We start from the raw sequence: 15,055 nt of genomic DNA, 5'->3' as shown, positions 1-15,055 counted from the left end.
AAATTCCTTCCATCAATGGGATGAAAATTCATAAGATATTTTATATATCTTATAGACAAATTAAAGCACATAAGACCTATATTTCTTGACTGGAACTCTAGAAATGTGGAAGAGTCCCAATTCTTGAAGTCTGGGGGCACTAGAGAAAATATCACTATCAAAGTTTTCTGTCAATCATCCTGCACCCCTCATCCAGTGCCTTGGGTCTTTTCTATAACAAATAAACAAAACAAAGCAAAACAAAACAGGAAAAAAAGGCAGTGGTCTCCTGGAATGGGAGAGGGAAACCAACTATGTCATTTTTATGGTAATGCCACTTTCCACCTGTGTTGTCTAAAATTGCAGTCAGATACTGAAAAAAGGAAATATTTCTCAGCATCCTTCTGCGCCTGTCAAATGTGTTGCTCAGAAAGCACAGTATCTATCTCTAAAAGGTGATATTTGTCCAACTTTGCCTAGTGTTTGCACTCACAGAATACATCACAGGACTGCATTTTCTGGAAAACAATTTTGGGAGAATTTTGTATTTTTCAGTATTTATGTCATAATTAGTCATTCTCATAGCTAGGTGTTTGCTCTGGGCTGAATTAATTGTGTTCTCAGAACACCCTTTCACTTAAATGCCCTTATCTGCACCAGTGGCAGCATATTATGAATGCCCCCAGAAATGCTCCTGCACTCATGTGTCATTTTAGTTGGATTCAAAGAACCCTTTGGGGTAGGACATCAGGGATTTTTTCTGAGGACTTATATTGTTCATGACCCTGCCAGACATCATGACATTTTTGCATAGCCAGACTGTTTACACTGAACAGCATATTTAAGGAAGCAATCAATGTGCTTTCTCCAATCTATACAGATCTTTGACACTGCTTATTTACCAGATATTTATTGTATCTAATTTGACAGCATTTTCTTCCCTTTCTCCAGGCTGAAGAAAATAATCCTCTCATAACCATTTTTATGATTCCTCAATACATTGGAAGATTAGCCACAAAGGAAATAGGTGGTTTTGATCTGTCACTTACATTCTTCAATTCTTAGTTTTTGTTTGTTTTCTTTTTTTGTTTTGCTTTACTTAATAATACTTGCTCTCTTTTCTAAACAATTTTTTTCAAAGTCTGCAATTATTTTTTCATATTCTGCATTTCCTCATTAACTCTTTAATTTCCCAGAAGACTATGAAACACTGCAGATTGAACCTCAGACAGTGCAAAATATTTTGAAACTTGATAGCATAAAAATGCTGATTTTCTATATATGCTGCTTATTTGCTTATGTTCAGAGCCTTATGCCTGCATTTTAAGATTACTTTGTGCAACAGCTGTGCTGAAAAAGGACTTTTTCTAAAGTTGAATCAATTTTCCGTTTTGAGGCCAGCGGGAATGACAGTGATCATTTAACATGACTGTAGAAAAAAATCATAGACCTCTGTTGTGCAGTCTCTGAATTTGGCCTTCTGCTCATAATTAAACTACAACATTTCTTTACAGAGAGGTATTGAATTATAAAGACTTCCAATCAAATACATGTCTTTTGAGAATATGTACAAATGGTTATTTACTCTCGTTGTGAAATTACTATCATTGCTATAATGCATATCATATTTTCACTTAAAATTTTGATTTAATGCTAACTCCTCTCAAGAGAGCAATCTTAGCCAAGTGAAAAAAAAAACTGGAACAGCTGGAATACTCACTGAAATATTTTTATGTGAAGGGATCCAGTGGCAGGTTCAGGAGTTCACGTATTTTAAGCTAACTAGATTCAATGGATGCTGTGTGATCCGCCAATGCCAAGAAGCAAGTACCCTTCATATCTCTCTGCTGGCTGGTAATAGTTCTCTCCTTCACCTCGTCTTCACTTGACCAGACATGGGCAGCTCCCCAAGCCTGGTAGGTCTAGACTTCATCTGCCAGGTGAGCCTCACATTCTGGATTCCTTCCTTTTTCTCCCAGTCACTCCTGAACTGTGGTGACCAGAAAGTGGACATAGATTTCCAGCTATTATTTCATTTAATGTAACAGTATCTTCTATGGCTTACCTATTGCAATCTTCCTACTAAATCTCAATATGTTGTTTGATTTTTTTTTTTTTGTGGTGAAACTGCACTTTTGGTTCATGCTTAACTTCATTGTAACTCCATTGTACCCTCCAGGTGCTTTTCAGCTGGATTCTACCTTCCCATTCCCTTTTTCAATGAGTTCAGCTTTTCCTCACACATGAAAAACTTCATATTCATTTCTCTTGAACCCATTCCTGAGGTTTCTCAAGCAGTCTCTGAATTGAACCTCTACTCTCTGGTGTGAAATTCAACCTCTGTAGTCTACACTTCTGTGTGTCTCATCATCCAGACCATTTTTGAAGCTGTTGAACAACAGCAACCTCAGTACGAACTTTTAGGATGCACCTTTTGTCAGCAGCTTCCAAAGAGATGTCAAGTCATGGATTAATATCTTGTGAGTCCAGTTGTTTAGACAATTTTTAACCCATCTATCAATCCAGCAAGTTCCTCAGCTTTGAAAAGTGAACACAGTGAGGAAGGAGGAGGGTGCCAAGTATCAAAACTAAAGCACAGTCTTCCTTTATTCATGTCACATCCCTCAAGGGGCTCAATCAGTCTCAACAATTTTGCAGATCATATTCAAAGGCAGCTCAGTCATGGCAGCTAGGGCTCTCAGCAGGTTTTGGGAAATCCTCTACAACTCCACAGAATCCAATGCAAACAGCTTCTCTAGGTGGTCCCTAAATTGCTCTTCTTCAGTTGTTGTCTCTCTCCCTCTTTTCCACCTTCTCCTGCTATGTATAGGGATCCAGGGAAACTGGATTTGTCTGCCTGAAATTCATTTGATTGGAAAAGTTGTGATCAGCAATATCAAACAGTATCATTTTTATCTCCTGGTTAAAGGTGTAGAAAACAAACAGTGATTGCACTTGCAGCTTGATAGTCTTGTAAACAATATAACTCAAGTAGATGATCCAACTTGCTATCACTTGGTAGATTCAAATAAAAAAATTAATACAATTTGTCTTTTGCAGAATGATCTCACTGGTTGATATACTATGATAAGTACTGCAGAGTACCACACTTAAGGACTACAGGCCTCCTATTTATCTTCCCCAGGATGTTAGTGAGTACAGATGACATCTCTTGCCCTACAGATGTGACAGATGAAGTATTCACAAACAACTTAAATAGGTGAAGAGTTTTCTAGAAGAGTCTAGGACACAGTTTTACATATATAATTTTGTGTTTCCTGGCAAAATTCCTGCATTTTAAAACAGCAATAACAAAGAGTTGGGTCTTTCTTACCTAGCTTCATGAAATTAAGAAAATCTGATACATTTTAAAATATATAAATTTATATTAAATATATTACTGTATGACAATATTGCCTAAGGGAGGCAATGGGCAGCTTAACACTTAAGGTAACTATGTCCTTTCCACCACAAGTACAGCTTGTGAAATACTTCCCTGGATTAATGTTTTCTGAGGAGGCAGGGATATTTTTAAATATCTCTCTTTTATTATCGTCATTCTCATTCATTTGATTGGTGCATTAAGTTTCCATTCTATGATTTTATTTTATATTGTATTTTAGCTCTCCATCGACTTGGTTATTCATAAACTCCTACACACAGAAGGAAGCAGTATTAGTAAATCATTCAGTAGTAATAATTGAATTTGTCAGATTTTGCTAAGATATTCATGCCACCACAAAATCACAAACACTCATTGTTTTGAAAGGGGAGCATTCTCCTAAGTATTGATTAAAAAATAATTGTTGAAATTCTTCTGAAAGTAAGAAATATTAAAACTAATGTTGTTTGAACCATGACTGAGTGAAGCAGATCTAACTTAATTGGTGAACTTAGGTTAAATATGCTTTTTACTTTTCTGTAAGTATTTCTTTAGTTATATACTTAATTGAAACCAAAATACAGTTTGTACTTTTGGAGTTCAATCTTTTTAAAATGAAAGTTATTACATCCAAAATAAGTAAACATAAAGCTTGCATTGCTGTCTAACTGATCTGATATCTTGTGCAGGGCTGACAGACCCATGGCCAAAGCCATACAGACAGGCAATTGTGTAGGGTAGTTTTTTTCTTTTGACCTTTATGCCATATGATATGATCATTTCAGTCTTGCATTTACTGAAAAGCTTCACAGTATCATAAAAATAATCAGTTCAAGACACAAGATGACTGCAGGCTATTCCATAAAACTTTAACAGCCTAATTCTTCAAGTTGGCTGAGATAATGATCACAATAAAAATTCACCATTTTTATTGGAAATGTCAAAATTTAATTATAGCAACATCTATATAGCAACATCTTACTTTTTTTTATACTGCTTTTAACTTACAGATATTTTTTACTTAATAGTTGCAATGCACTAGGTGTTTGCATATCTGAAAAGATTTTGCTGGATTTTATTAGCATCTAAATTGTTTTTCACCCTACATACACAGTGTATGGAATTCACTGAAAGAAACATTTTCCTCATCAACTTTACTTTGAATAAAAATCTTCTAATCAGTAATTTTGTTTATATGTTTTGAAATACAAATTTCAAGACTAAATGATATTGTGACTTAAACTACACTTTGCTGTGACAGAGGGATTTCCTTCCTTTTCCCAAGAGGTATCAATAAGAAGTGATTTTAAAAAATGTTGTCAATTCTTTTTAGCATTCCTTTTAATTATTTTAAAAAACAGTTCTTACATTCTCACTTTTTTTTTGTTGAAATATGACAACACAAACTGCTTGCCTTGTTTCTTCCTATTTAATTTTCTAAAATTGCTATTTCAATTCTGTTCCACAATCAGATTTCCTGCTGAAGTGCTGAGCTCCATCTATATGTAAATTGAATAATCTTTCAAAGACAGAAAGGGAACCACTATTTAATGTGAATTCACATTTTTGTAAAAAATTAGGCACTATGATTTTCTATAATAATAAATTATGACTATAGAAAGTCATTAAGAAAGACCATGACAACAATTTTGTCAATATTGAGTAGGTTTTTTATATTTAATGGATTCATAAATATTGGAAAAGTTTGTCTTCATTATCTCCTTTGTTTAGAGTTGGCTCTTTTAGAAAATACCATGAAAAAAATACCTTACCTACTTTAATTTTCCCAGTTTAATCTGTTTTTTCAACAATTGATTCACTTTCTTGTAAACAATTTAAAATAGTAGACTGCTAATCTCAATGGTTGTTAAAAAGCACCCTCACTAAATCAAATATACTTATTATGTATAAACACTCATTGTTTCTCTAGAAAAAATGTCTGAAAATATTCAGAAAAAAAAGAAATCACAGACAAAAGAAAAGCGTATGTACATCATATCACAGAACACAAAAATGATAAGGTACACTCAAAGGGAAGTACACATTTATCTTTTAACATTGCTGCAATACTAAGGTTTCCAACACTCAAGGTTTCTGAAAAAAATATGACCATAAACTGTCTTTCTAGTGCCTGATTGTGGATAAAATATGTTAGTATGCAGTTCTTTATCTGTGAAATATTCTAATTTTGGATATAGATTTGCTGTTATTTCCCCCTGTCAAAGAATATAGATGTCTAAAGGAAAAGCAGAGGCAACATGACAGACAACGTCATGAGGCCATATGTTCTACACAAACTATGAAAGTCAAACTGAGATCTGTTCCAGTATTTTAGGCTAAAAACAAGCTATGTGCTATGATTTCCAGCTATTTTCAAAATTATATCACATTTCAGCAAATGGAATTATTTTTATGAACAGAGTGGTGAATCTGACTACACCATGAAAATCTGTGTAAATGTGCAGGAAATGATGTGCTTTAGGCTATTTTGGGCCAACTACATATATATATTTACATGCATGCAAAAATTAATGTCACTGTTATAAAAGTTCATGACTCAAAATTAATAGCTACACTGCAAAATATCAGAAAATTTAACTTGTGTTTGAGAGTACAGCTCTAAGATCTAGGAGATAATTTCTAGTGGAGGACCCGAAAGCGATCTAGTGACAAACTGCAAGTGGGATCATTTATGGTGATAAAAATGTTTATTAATGCTAACTTTTGGGGTATTTGCTCTGGCTGCAAAGAAGGACAGAGTTAGCAAAACTTGTAATTACATAGATTAGTGAGAAATTTTCAAAATACAAAAGAATCAAAACATATGAGAAGAATAAGGTGTCAACAAAGAGAAAATGCAGTTAAAGTATATGTGGCATGCAAAATTAATCAATTTACCCACAAATTAGTTGAGGGTGTAATTTATCTCACCAAATATCTTCATCTACAGTATAACATTCATAACAGATCTCAGCCACTAAGGTCTCTTAGGGTCTCTTAGAGAAATAAACAAATTCTGGTGCAAATATGTCTTGTCTTAAAGTAAACATCCAAAATAGGTCAAAGGAATCATTCACTCAAAGGGTGATTCGATCAGATACAGACGTCCATATTTTTGACATCTAATGTTAGACAAGATGAATTGAACCTTTTAGTATTGCTTTAAAACTTGCTTAGAATCTAAAGGTTGGCTGAAGAATAATGTCTTCTTTCTAACTCCTAAGCAGGTTTTATGCTATGACCTATTCCCTTGGGTCCTGATGTGCAGTGAAGGGAATATTTGAATTTATTTGAACTTATGGACCTGCTTTTTTTTTTTTTTTTAAGCTGGTCATTTTTTGTTTGGTTTTGTGGTTTTTTTTATTTGGAATTGGGGGAGGAATTGAAGGGGGGGTTTGCTTTTCATGGAAGGCTCCAAAAAATAACAGTTTCATAATGTGGAGCTATCAGTGTCACAATTAATCTGGACTGAACAGATGGGCATTCAAATTCACATTGCGGATGTTATGTGGATCAGTGCTCATACAATTATTTGTGTATCAGTGACAGGACATTAGGTCACTGGATAATTTTGCCCTCTGCCAGATCATTTGCCTGCATTCAGAATGAGCATCAATCAAAAAACACTCATTCTGCTAAAAAGTGTAGAAAGAATCCAATAGTCATCAGCTAATCTTTGAGTTGCAAAAATACTGGTTTTTTGGTCTCAAACTGTAGTAGCAAAGAAATGAGTTGTTAGCTCTGCAAAGTTTTAGATATTAATATATGGCTGGGACAGAAGACTCCCTTTATCGAGGACACCAGAGTGATGTTTTCACAAATACTAATTATAGGAACTGTGCTCTTCTCACCTCAGATGTCTGTCATCATCTTTCTTTTCACATATGTGGTAACTGTAAGAAAAAATTCAAAGAGAGTGGTGGTTTCCCCCAGTACCAAACATGGAGCTCTCTGAGAATATAGGAAAACACCCTTACGAAATTTTTTCTTTCCTTTCACGAGGTTCTACCCGAGTCATTCTTTGCTTTCTGATCAGAAAAATCAATATAAATCAATATATTCCCCACAAGGCCTTCTGGTCTCCTTTCTCAATTAAAAATGCTTTGCGTTACTATGTCATGCAATCTGGAGGCAAATTCTTGATTAGAAGAAGGAATTTAGGTTCCCTTAAATGTCTCTGGGAATAGCCCTTGGGAAAACCATTGTCCTGATCACTTAAATCCAGATGAGCTCACAAGCATTAGCAGCACTTTCTAACTAGACATCCCAGGCCTCCAGCCATGTCACAGAAGAAAGGAGTCAGACAGGAAGCAGGCAGAGGAATGCCAGGAGCTTTAAGCAAAGGAAGGTGCCCTGGTGCAGGTCCTGGCAAGCATCAGTGCTCTCTTGTGGATTGGCAGGAAACCCAGCAGGTTTCCACAGCATTATATTTATCATGTATCCAAACACCAGTGCTCATCCAAGAAGACTTTTCTTCCCCGCTACCGTCTTTGCTACATCAGTGGATAAATCCCTGCCTTCAGCCTTCACCCAGACTGGGCCAAATGTTGCCTGAAAACTCAATATTGCCCAGATAAATTTATGAATGGTCAAATTAAAAGATGGGCACTGATTTTCAATAGGCTTAGAGTTTTTCTGTACTATGACTATCAATAACTTAACTACTCAAGAGAGTTAGGATTCAAGCCCTTAAAGTTAGTTTGAGTGTAGGTATTTGCAAGTATGTCATTAACACTGCAGTTTTAATAATGTAGATTGGATAAGACAAATATCTTCACCCAAAAAGTTGAATTACAAAGACTAGGAGACAGACCCCTGCTCCTTTCTCAGCGATTCTTGGGAAAATTTACTCAATATATAAATGTCTATTCTGTGTGTTTCCTGTCACTTTGCAGGCTATAGCTGTCTCATGCTGTCCTTTTCTTCCAAAGATGTCAAGGTTTGCGGCATCACATTTAAAGGGGAATGAGTTCTTAGCAAAACCTTCATCTGTTTGCAGTGCTGGGCTTTCAGTACCTCTTTATTGTCTTCCAGATTCAAAAGATAAGAGTAGCATCCAGTCTGTACTATTAGTACCCTGCAGTAGCTCAAAGAGTGTGCATCTATTTCAGAGGCTTCTCTCTAGTTACTACTTGGTCTTTACACAAAATGTTCCTCTTCACACTTATTAGGAGCAATATAGTCTGTCAATACAGGGAACTTTACAAAATTCACATGTTCTCTTGCATTATGCACTAACAGCATGTCTGTTCTTATAGAACAATCATTTGGAGATTATTTATATTTTTTATTCTGATAAAATTAAATAGAATATAATTTGACTTTTTCCTCTTTTCATTCAGTTTCTAGTGGTACCGAATTTGATGAGGGGATGTACTTACTCCCTATAGGGTTATCCAATCTTTGTGGGAACTTTTGTGTGACTGCTGGATTATCAAACCTCATGTCTGACAAAGATTACATTTTGTTTTGCTGGTTTTGTCTTAAAGAGTTTGGTTTGAAATTAGTCAATGCTTGAAAATGGTATATGGAAATATGAAAGAGCCACAGAAAGTTCAAATTCCCCTCATATTAAAATCCAGGTCTTAAGAACCAAGCTGTAGCCTTCATCAACAAACTTGCTCATCTTCAGTTCAAAACCATCCCTGGCTCTGTGGGACACAAGTTCTGTACCTACAGAAACACTTATTTATTTGCAAACATTGAATGGAAATATATAGAGCAGTCCCTGGAATAGACATATAAAGGTTTAATGCACAAATTTCTACTGAACTTGGGGGAAGATTGATGCTCTAAAAGCTTATAGTATCTGGCCCTCTTTTTGTCCTCACTAGTGAAGATTTCAATTGCATACCCTCAAAACCTTGCTAATCCACAGATCAGATTAGGACACAAGAGTTCTGAAAGAATAATACATTCTCACACTTTGGTTTTTAAGTTAATTCTTTTTCACAAGCCTGGACTGATAACTGTGTGTTCTGACCAACAAGTGACAAATTAACACACTTCAAATAAAGCATACAGGGTTAGCTGGCAGTGAATAAAAGCCTCATGAAGTTGGTTGTCAAAGAAGCTTAAGGAGCAAAGTTTTTAACACAAGAAATAACTTTCTTGCTATCACATTCTGGATGAGATTTCTGTTTTAAAATAAGAAGTAAAACTTAGGCACAGATAGGTGGAGATGGAAAGGATAGAAATGAACATCAAGTATGGACAAAGATCTGCTTTTCTTCTACCTAAATGAAAATGAAAAGACAAAAATATTTTGGGGTCTTTTTCTTAATTTAAAGGTGTGATTTTTATTTCAAAGTAAGTTTGTTTTCCTTTCAGAGGAAAAAAAAAGGTAAAATATTTTGTGGATTTTTCATCAGATGTGTGACTACTTTCCTCTCCTGAGGAAGCTTTATCAAGTCAGGATGAAATCTCCTATTCCCTCTGCTTCTTTGCCTGCACAAGGAAACAACCACTCTGCTTACACCTCCAATTGTATTACCCAGATCTTTGTTCTATCCTTGTTACATCCTGCCAGGAACAGACCCCTAAGGCAGCAAGCAAGGATAGGCTGGCCAAACGCAATTTAGTATATTTGATTGGAATTGTTGTTTAGAGATTTTCTGCTACACAAGTATAACATTACCCCTTGAAAGCAAGAAGGAACTCACAGAAACTACTCTTACATATAATGTCACCTATTTTCTGAATTATGCTTCCCAGGGGTATTCTTGAGGCTGTGTGATTTACGCTCATGGCTGTACTCAAAGTGCTCTGCAGAGGTACCTGCAGTGCAAAGCTCTCCTTCCACTTGCCAGCTTATGCAGCTCTGTAAGTAATAACACCACCATCCCTAAAGACATCCACACTCTCCACTTTATTACTTTTCAGGAGCTCTGCCTCAGACAGGGGTCCAAAGAATATCATAAACAGCTGTCTGAGAGAAGGAATTGGTGGCAGTTTAAAAACTGCTGTGGGCGAAGAGGAAAGCTGCCGGCCTTTTCAGACATCTTGTCTGCATGTCCTACATTTGTCAGGAAATCTTTCTCCCTTTAATCAAATTTTGTGCATCTTCCCATGTAATAGCTGTGGATGCTTCCCACACCTGGTATCATGAGGCTGAATTTTTCATCATTACCTGCAGAAGCATGGGAGAAACTGCAAGCAAGGCAGAAAAGGCCACGGAGCTGTGAAGGCAATTTGCTTCAACTTGGTTACTTGACACTTTTCATGCATGAGTGGAGCAGGATAGTGTAAATATTTACTCCCTTTCCCTAGGTGGGTATTCAATATCAAGTAGAAAAATAAAATCCTTGGCTGTTGTAAGACCATCACCTCTAAAGGTGTGCTTTCTGGGGTTGAGCCTCTGCTTTTCGCAGAGCATGGCTGCCCATCAGCTCAGTCCCTGTCCCCTTATCTGAGGGAATGCTCCCCTGGCATCTCCCCATACACACAACTGCTCCTACTCCTGCTGCCTGAGGGATTACTGCCAGGAGGATGCCTCAGCTTTACTTTTCTTTTTCCCAGACTATATCTACAATAAGATTTGAAAAGATGACTCAGGGACAGGAGGGTAAAGTAAGCAGAAAACTCTTACACACTTCACTCTCAACCAGAGAGGCTTTTCTGTTCACAAAAATCCCCAACATGGTCATTGCACAGATAAATAAAAATTGTCAATATGTTTAACTATCAGAGTGTTTTTCCTACAAGCTGATTATTATTGACTTTCTGCTTCACCTACGTGGAAAAATTAACTGAAAAAGTTGGCACCAGCTTTCCAGTGAGACTGCTGAGACTTTTCCTGGTGAAACCTAAGCAATTTCTCAAAGTAACTTTGTGATTGGGTCCCTGGAGCTGTGTGTACCAACGTGATACCAGCCCCAAGGTAACCTGGGCAGGGTAGGGGGCTACCTGTCCCCTTTCCTCAGGCTGTGTCACCCCTGAACAAGCTCCAGCTTCACTCAGATGAAATGCTCCCACCTTGAAATGCCATGCAATGCTAAGATTATCAAAACATTATTTAAAAACATAGAGAGATGCTTTCAGTGGAGCCAAATGCCTAAACTAATAATTTTCTTAGATTTTGAAGAATACATGAACAAAAATCATGATTTTTATTGCCATATCACACTCTAAATTTGCTCAGACACTTCATGATCACTTGTGCAATTTTGTCACTGTATTTGTGACGTTAAATTAATGTTTTCAGAGGTGAAAATTAACCATAACACATATGTTAAGTGTGTGTTCTCATCACAGTGGCTAACACTGCATGCAGAATGGTCATGACACTGGGTGACTCCAGCAATAAAGGTGTGTAGTGTGAGACAGGTGACATTTCCGCAACCTTTCTCGCACTGGCATATTGTTACATGCCCTGTGTCAGAATGTTCTCTGTGCTGCAATTCATCATTCAAACAGGTAAGTGCAGCACCTGACATTTGGAGCTACCTTCCTTGGCCCAAAGGTTCATTGATTTGTTAGGTCTCTTCTCAAAAAATCATCCTTCCCTCTTCTTTACATCTTTATTTCTCTCCCCTACATTTTGTTCCTCCTTTGATAGTCAAATTCCATAATATGTTTACCAATTCTTTTTACATAAAAGACAAGAAAAGCAAGAATAAATAGATGCTGTTGCATTGATTCAATTTTTTATTTTTCATTAGACCATAAGTTTTTTCTATTGATAGACAGCAATGCTGTTATGTCGTTCTGTGTACGACCTGCACTACCTTATGTATGCTGTTTTAAAATCATAAGAAAGGAATCTTTATTAGTCCTCACCTGGTTCATATCATCATGTCAGTATAAAATCAGCACCTGAGACAAGGCAGGATTAGTCAGAGATGTAGTGAGGTCAGACTTTGTACATAAAGATACCAAAGAACAAGGACTTCCGAAGAAAAGGACATAGTCTGTGAAAGACCAGAAATAGGTGGGCAATGAGATGGAGTTTCAAGATTAATTTGTGTTAGCCTTACTTAGATAATTCACAGAGATGTTTAATCACTAGTAACCTGCTATTATGCACCTTAAAATACAGCAATTTAGTAAATCTGGTTCCTCAGAAGGCACTACAAGGATAGTACTGGAAATAATTCAGCCTGATGTCATGAGAGTTTGTGCAAGGACAGTTGAAAATTTTCCACCAAATTACAGGTCTTTTCCAGATAATCTTTTCTAGAAGAGAAAAAGAACACTAATATTTCTTATTTTACAAATTAAAAATGAGATGAACAGTGAATTAGGTTATTTCTGAAGTGATACCTCTGTGCAGTTTAGCTCAGGTCCTGTGCAGGCAGGGGTGATGAAGCTGCCACCCTGTGCCCTTTCTGTACAGCACCAGGGCTGGTCATGGCACCAGTTACTTCACCTGGAATTAACTCCTGAACAGGTCAACAGTGACAACTATAACCTCTCTGAAGCAGCATAGCAACACTTCAGAAAGTAAATATTTAATCTTTGAGGACAGGAAAAGGAGATTCCCCCCCTGCAAAAGCCTTAATGAGAAACTGGGGCACAAGAAAAAAAAAAAAAAAGCATTTTCTCAAAAAGCTCTCACACAAATTGCCCTCAGCTTTCCCTAAGATGCAGTGAGTTCACTATTCAGCTCTCCTGGCAGGAACTGCCCCAAAGGCTGGTAGATATGAAGTGTTTGGCATTGTGATGGATCTCAAACCTCTGCTCATACAGAGCTGTGCATCAGTTTGGGCATCATCCAGGCACAGTGAGTGAAAACTGCAACAAGTTATGATTGTTTGCTATTTGGCATTTTTTCTACCCAATTAACCACATATTGAAACACATGCTGTCCCCACATTCAGATATTTTATAGCATGCAGAAAAATAGTCTTCTCAGTATCAGATGAACTCATCCTCACATTCAGATTTTAAACCTGTAATGTGACTTTGTTCTATGATCATAGTAAGAGGAGTTAATATTTTAGTTGTCCCAAATCTTTTCCAACAGAGAAAATAAAATTTTTATCTTTAGATTCAGTAACAATGGAAGAACTATGTCTGATAAGTGCACTTTTCATTTTAATGTCTGTGAGCAGATTTTGAGAATTGATGGGCTATAACACAGTACTCATTCCAAAAAAACTGCCACATAAATAATCCTCCATCCTTTTAATAACAACCTGCTTAAAAGTTGTCCCAGTATGTGTCACCAAGTGAGGTGTAAGATGCTAGCATAAAGAAACCTGCCAAGGAACATACACATCAATGGGACAAGTGCCTTGCTCCAGCCCTGACCTCAAACAGGGAACAGCAAGCCTCATGGAACAGCAACTCCCTTCCTTGTTACAGACACAGTTAACAGCCCAAAGGAAGAAGATGAAGAAATCAAAGCTGTATTAGATTTCTTCCCTGCTGTAATAAGTGAAGTGGCTTTCACTCTGTTTTAGAAAACAAAATGAATGAAACTATTTTACCAAATGAGTTCAGAGTAAGGTGTGTTCTTGCTCTCAAGAATTGGATTAAAAATGCTGAAATAATTTATGTGCTTGCTGACACAATTTAATCCCAAAGTCACTTCTGTATTGTCTTGTTCATTACTGGTGCATATGCTTTGGTCCTTCCTCAACTCCTGCTTCATTTCAGAAAGATGAGATTGGCAGGAACAGAGAAGCTCTGAGAGTTGGCTCTTCACAGGACCCTGCCATAGACTCTTGTAGACAGCACTGTGCTCCCCGTGTCAGGTTACACAGGTGGCTGCTGCAGAAATGACCAACAGGTGCCTGAGGCATAAGGACAGTCCTTATACCACCAGCATACAGCACTGGGGACACTTGCATCCCAGAGACAAAGGGCAAGAGTTCAGTTCCAAGTTTGGAGCTGAATCTAAGTACCTGTGACACACTGGTGCAGTCTGGAGATACAGTAAATATTAAATTCATCTGCCACTGCAGGTGAATGAGAAGTTTACATGTGAAACAATGACAGGACCCCAGGGAATGGGCTGAAGTTGTGTCAGAGGAGGTTTAGGTTGAATATTAGAAAAAGGTTCTTCCTCCAGAGGATGGTTGGGTGCTGGACCAGGGTCCCAGGGAAGTGGTCACAGCACCAGCCTGACAGAGCTCAAGAAGCATTTGGGCACATGGTGACCCTTGGGGATGGTGCTGTGCAGGCCCAGGAGCTGAACTGAATGATCCTTATGAATCCCTTCCAACTTGACATGTTCTTAGGTTCTGTGATCTCAACCCTTGCATTTAACTGTCTGAATCCGCATCTGAATCTCATCTGAACACCCAAAGTGTTCTGCAAGCACATGGCAGGAAGCATACACATTTATAACCCACTGTAGGCCACTCCTCCTTCAACCCCTCCACTTCTCTGGATAGTTTTCTCATTTCTTAGCTCCTTTTCCATCAGCTGCTCTCTTGAATCTGCAGAGAAGTAGCAAGTCTTTCTTACCCCTTCTGAATGTGAGAGGTTTCACCTCCCCTTCATGAAATCATTCTGTGTGGCTGCCTAAAATTCAGAAGATCCTTGCTTGTTCTTGGTGGCTGAGAGAACTTTTTGCTCTACACACCAAAGATGTCACATCCAGGTCCATTTAGAATTGTGCTTTGAAACAAGCAGATTGGCAAGATTGTATGAGAGGATGGCCAAATTCTTATCCCTACAAGAAATTTTGTGTAAAGTGTCTCTTCTAAGTAAATATCTGGCAGAGCCTTCAAATGTTTTTCTGTTGTG

The sequence above is a fragment of the Molothrus aeneus genome, chromosome 3 (genome assembly GCF_037042795.1).
Source record: "Molothrus aeneus isolate 106 chromosome 3, BPBGC_Maene_1.0, whole genome shotgun sequence".
NCBI lineage: Eukaryota > Metazoa > Chordata > Aves > Passeriformes > Icteridae > Molothrus > Molothrus aeneus.
The sequence above is the reverse complement of the archived record's forward strand: the minus strand, read 5'-3'. Positions refer to the sequence as shown.